This window comes from Strongylocentrotus purpuratus, unplaced genomic scaffold (genome assembly GCF_000002235.5).
Source record: "Strongylocentrotus purpuratus isolate Spur 01 unplaced genomic scaffold, Spur_5.0 spur5_scaffold_1, whole genome shotgun sequence".
In the NCBI taxonomy this organism is placed as follows: Eukaryota; Metazoa; Echinodermata; class Echinoidea; order Camarodonta; family Strongylocentrotidae; genus Strongylocentrotus; species Strongylocentrotus purpuratus.
Window position 1 is genome coordinate 25,195,585 of NW_022145594.1, and position 5,997 is coordinate 25,201,581.

Genomic DNA, 5,997 nt, shown 5'->3' on the forward strand with positions numbered 1-5,997 from the left:
TCTGTAATTTTATAGCATGATTCATAATTTACAGCCAATCTGTTTTATAACATTTGTGTGTAATAAATGAAATTTCTCATGAAATTATTTAAATTATATCCTATAGAAATCCTACAAACATGTTCATGAAAAATCTGTAAGACCTTAATGCTAGAGTGTGTATGTACAAGTTACCATCAAAACACACACTAAAAAAATAAATCTTGTGACTGCTGCAGGCACCTGCTTTAATTTTACAGATACACAAGTCAGTCAAACAAACAACTGCAACATTTTGTAGTTTTTCAAGGGTTTATTTATCATTACCAATTACAAACATGTAAATACTGATCTGCAAGGAGCTTAATCAACAGTAAAACAATAAAAGCAAACTTCAGTAAGTAGCAAATATATCAAATGTAACAAAAAACTATATGGCCTAACAAACAACTGCAACATTTTGTAGTTTTAAAAGGGTTCATTTATCATTACCAATTACAAACATGTAAATACTGATCTGCAAGGAGCTTAATCAACAAGAAAACAATAAAAGCAAACTTCAGTGAGTAACAAAGATATAAAATGTAACAAAAAACTATATAGCCTACGGGGTGCCCCCCCCCCCCATGATATGAAATCGTAAAGAGTCATGTTTAACCGAGGTATATCATTTATTGCTAATTCATGATCGACATGCCACCACTTCTGGCGCAGGTGAAATTTTATTTCCTCTCTCTCTCAAAAAAAAAAAGGGCCTCCTGTATAGACAAGCATGACATTCATGCTATAAACCTGATAAAATTTATACCAAATAAAAGAGGAAGATACTCTTTTAGGACATACCACAGTCTTTGAAGAATAACATACATTAGAGATTATATAGATTTTTGAAAGTGGACTTTTTTTTTCTGACTCACCCTGTATAGATGCCTAAAGAAAAGGGCACCTGCATTCTTCATTCCTTTACAAAGATTATTTTGGCTCAAACCAATAATGAAAACCTTTAAAATCTGGAGGCATAGAACCTACTGCAACACATGACTTGTATGTGATTGGCATATTTAAACACATACAAAACATAATTTAACACATTTCTAAAAAAATAAATGATTGGCATGATCAGATATCATATTGCAAATAGTGTGAAGTGCAGAAAAATACAAATCACAGTCCAAGGATCATAACATGTCGCTCTTCTGGTTGGGTAGAAGAGAAGCCTTCCAATCAACCATCTAAACCAAATTCTAACGGGATCCCTAAGACCACTTTGAGGTGCTCTTTCAGATGTGCTATAACAATGCTAAAACTGTGCCGGGGGGGGGGGGGGGGTCTATTTCAAACATGTCCATTGTAACATAGAAAATGTAAACAAAATGCACACTAAATCTAACCTGATGATATTTTGATGCAATTCTGCTCGATTTGAGGGTCACACACTCAATGGTCGGAATTCACAAAGGAAGTTTAAGTTTAGACCATGGTTTATGCAGATTTTGTGTATGATTAGCTGACAAAGATCCAGTATAAATGCACGCTTTTGGCAAAGTACTAGAAATTCATGATTTTTGCCATGGTTTAAAGCTATGGTTTAAAATCATAGCAACAAGCATGAATTGAGCGCCCTTTGCCATACAGCGTGCCTTCATATTGGACCTTTCTCAGCATACACGCTAAATTAAGCGCAAATTATACACAAAATCTACATAGACCATGATTTAACCCCCCACAGAGTTTAAAGGAGAATGAAAGTCAGACATTTACATGATTTCAGTGAATGGAGAATACCAATGAGACTTAACAGTAAAAGTTTGAGCAAATTTGGATAATCCTTTTTTGGGTTATGGATTTTTGAAGTTTTAAAAAATCCTTATTATGGACTTCCTTAAGTTGGCAATTCCGCTAGAATTTGTGATGCCATTGTGCTCAACTCTCCATTGGTTATGTACAGAGAGTTTCACAACATTTTATTTTTATAAAATATTAAAAGGGCAATTGTATTGATTCTTTCAGACATACTGCAGAATTGATGTAGCCATGTCATACAAAAACAAAATACACTGGCGGAAATATTATTTTTGATGAAAATTAGAAAAAAGTGAAACTCTCTGTACATAACCAATGGAGAGTTGAGCACAATGACATCACAAATTCTGGCGAAGTTGCCAACTTAAGGAAGTCCATAATAAGGATTTTCTAAAACTTCAAAAATACATAACTCGAAAACGGATTATCCAAATTTGCTCAAACTTTTACTGTTAAGTCTTGTTGTTCTTCTCCATTCACTGAAATCATGTGACTGTCTAACTTTTATTCTCCTTTAAGCCTCCTTTGTGAGTTCGGGCCAAGAATATCAAATTAATATGGCCATCAGTTCTCATGATTGAAGATGGCATAATGTACATTATTTTCCTAAACAGCATACAAATGTCTATTTTTGTTCTCAAAATACCCACTTGCCTCAATGAAAAATATGTACATGTTTCCAATAAAAGATGAAGATGATGTACATAGCATAGCTGCCAACCTTTGAAAACACAAATTAGTACATACTCAGCACCTCAAAAATTTGTATTTTTCAACCGATCCTCTTCTCAACTATTTCAAAATGTAATATTGTTGTATCGCAGTATCGCAGACCCCTGGGTAGCAAAACAAATTTCCTTGCAAGTCACATGCAAGCCTAATGTGACAGGGCCTTAAGGAAATGTTGCTCTTACCAATGGTATTAATAAGTTGATCTGTGTGCTATCAGAAGTGTGTCAGGCATTGTTCATGGGACACCCTGTATATAAAGTTGACCAGGGTAAACACCAACATGGTATAATGTTTGCATACTCTAGCATATATCATCAAGAAAACACTATAAACAACCTTCAAAAGAACAAATATACAAATTATATAGGTATAAAATTATAAATAGGACCTGCTGAGGTTTTCTTACATTACCAACAAAATCTAAAAAACTCACTTTGTTCCTTGGCAAGGACTATCTTGGCTCTTTCCAAAAATCAAAGCCTTTCACATCTGGATGCATACATCCTATACTATACTAATACTTATATATATTTTATTTGCATTATGTTGGGGATGTTGAGAAAAGGCTTTCAAGATGAGGCACAAATAATAGAAATTTACAGGTTTCTTACATCACATTGTCTCATCCATGTATTCGTCACAATAAAAATCGTGCATAATAAAGCACATCTCAAAACAAATTGACAGAAGCATAAAAAATGAGAGCTGGATGTCTGCTACTCTGTTTTCCAGTCAGATTCGAACTCTACGATTCCACGAAGGAGGGCAATTATCTTTGGAGACACGGCCGATTTCTTCTTCTTCTTTCCTCCACTCTTTACTGGACCCCCAGGACTGATGCCAATGAGTTCCCTGAAAATACATACAAACAGAGATGTTATCTTGCAAATTAATCTTCATACTTCTAACTACGCTTAACTTCTCGAAATTTGAATATTGAAACGAAAGAAAATATGTCGACTTGGAAAATAATGACTTAAACAACTTGTCAAAAGTCTGTACCTTGTCTTATAGCAGGAATCCTGCTATAAATGCATCTTTTTATAGTGGCTTTCCCACATTCCCCATCGTTTTGACTATGATAAAATATGAGGATTGGCAATAAAAAGCTGCTTGCGGGATTCCTGCAGGGGGGGGGGGTCTGTTTCTGCTTATGTTTGTTTTATTGGTTGGATATGGCTGAAAATGAAATGATGTGAGGAGCGATTTTGTTTCCAATTCCAATTTCCAATTCCGTTATGGACTGATACTAAGCTAGCAACTTGCAATAATCTGTATGAAATCAAAACACAAGTAGTGCTCTAACCATAAGCTGGTGATTAAAACACCTCTTCTTGCCAAAACAAAAAAAACAAATACCACCTGAAATTTATTGAAACATTTTTTGTCCTTCAAACATGAATATACAGCATTGAAATGTACGAATAATGAACAAAGTAAACAAACAAACTAACAAACAAGCAAGAAAAAAATCACAATTTTCACACCGCGAAATATTCCACGTTTACAGTATTTGATTAATATTTTTCGCAAAATCAAAGGGAAATCGTGACAGCTTTATTTTTGTTAAGTGTCCGGACACCCACACATGGGAGAATGTAGTACAATGTCAATGGTAACTCAACGCAGTGTACAGCGTTATGCACGCGGGTCTTTTTTATTCACAGCCTTTTTAGAAATAGCGTTATCGACTCGGCGCGCGTGTGTATTGCCAATGTAAAGTCGGCAATATTTTAAGCCCTCTATTGGCACAAAAATGTCAACAGGTTTTTGCAAGTCTGCCTCGCAAGTGGTCAATATACTATCTTGTAGATCTAGTTTATTTACCACTTGCTTAGCAGGCGTGCCGGACACCCAACTCCCATCCTACGTTTTTAGATCCAAGGACCAAAGACAAAGTCCAGAGACCAAACCACGTGTGTGAGAACGTTTGGCATTTTCGATCTTGTAGATCATTAAATAGACCTAGTCCTAGACTAGACTCTAGTCTAGTCTAGAGTCTACTAGATTCTACTAGAGTTTTAGACCGATTAAATCTGTCTCTGTTTTGGGGGGCCTAGTATTTACAGTACGGTCATTAATCGGGCGGCCCTCCCCGTTAATGACCGTACTGTAAATACTAGGTCCCCCAAACATAGACCGAAGGCTCCGGCCGTGTGTGTCGCTCTCAGTCATTAACATACGGACATTCTCTTTTTACCCTCTCTCCACTCAGAGGGTAAAAAGAGAATGTCCGAAGGCTCCGGCCGTGTGTGTCGCTCTCAGTCATTAACATACGGACATTCTCTTTTTACCCTCTCTCCACTCAGAGGGTAAAAAGAGAATGTCCGTATGTTAATGACTGAGAGCGACACACACGGCCGGAGCCTTCGGTCTACCCCAAACAGAGACAGATTTAATCGGTCTAGCTTACTTTACTAGAGTTTAAGCATAAATTCTCGAGTTCTATCCGACTTAAATCTCATCGTGGTGATCACCAACAAACTCAATTCTTAATACTATAAACACTACATTGAAATTCTTGTTATAATACCTAACGAAAAAGAGACTTTAATTGACAATCGACTTACCCAATCCAATTCAAATCACAGGCAGGCCCAGGCTCAGCTCACGAACGAACTTCGCAGGTATGTACTGCATGCATTATGTACATAGATCAGACTACACTATGAACATGACAGACAATAAAAGCGGACAAAATATACAGTTCCTCAGGTAGACAAAGGGACAGCCCTTCACTGCTATTATGTAAAAATGTGTAGAACAGGTGTCACATGCATATTCACCTGTTCTACACATTTTTACATAATAGCAGTGAAGGGATGTTCCTTTGTTTTCCTGAGGAACTGTATATTTTGTCCGCTTTCATTGTCTGTCATGTTCATAGTGCTAACTAGATAACTTCTATGCTGCACTGTACATGTACGTACGTACACATCATGGTAAACATGCACAATTAATGCATGGCGCGCGCGTGCGAGTGCAAGCAGCTAGCAAGCTATAGCTGGCGCTGGCCCGGCGCGCCCGGCCGGTTCGTTCTGATCTGATCGATCGCCATGCATGCATATATGGGCGCGAACGAAGTGCACGCATGCATGTTACACGCTATCGCTAACGGTAACAAAAAAGTTGGCGGCAAGAAAAAAGAAAAGAAAGAAAAAATAAAATAAAAAAACAGAAATCTGAATAAGATATGAAAGCACTATTAAAACTTCCTGTTAGAAAAAAGAAAAAAAGAATAGAAAAGAAGAAAAAGAAGAAGATTAAGAAGATGCAGAAAAATTACGGTACCGGTATAGTTACAGTTTCAGTTCGTGGGAGTTCGTGTTGTTTTTATGGCATAAAAAAAAAAGATTTCTGAGAGGTCTACATGAACTTTGAAGTATATATATAATTATGCCTAGCCTACTAAAATTTAGGCCTATATAAAGCATAACCTCTGATAAAAGCAGACTAATTTCCGGTAAAAACGAAATCTTCTTT

The 5,997-nt window shown here is 36.6% G+C and overlaps 1 long non-coding RNA gene across 1 annotated transcript; it reads right to left on the reverse strand.

Annotated features, from left to right (window-relative positions):
- Positions 1-859: 859 nt before the first annotated feature.
- LOC115920999 lies at positions 860-5,267 on the reverse strand. Its single transcript, XR_004062660.1, has 2 exons — positions 5,085-5,267; positions 860-3,366 (listed from the first exon to the last, which is right to left on the reverse strand). It is a non-coding gene; the product is annotated as an uncharacterized LOC115920999 (long non-coding RNA).
- Between the last annotated feature and the right edge of the window lie 730 nt (positions 5,268-5,997).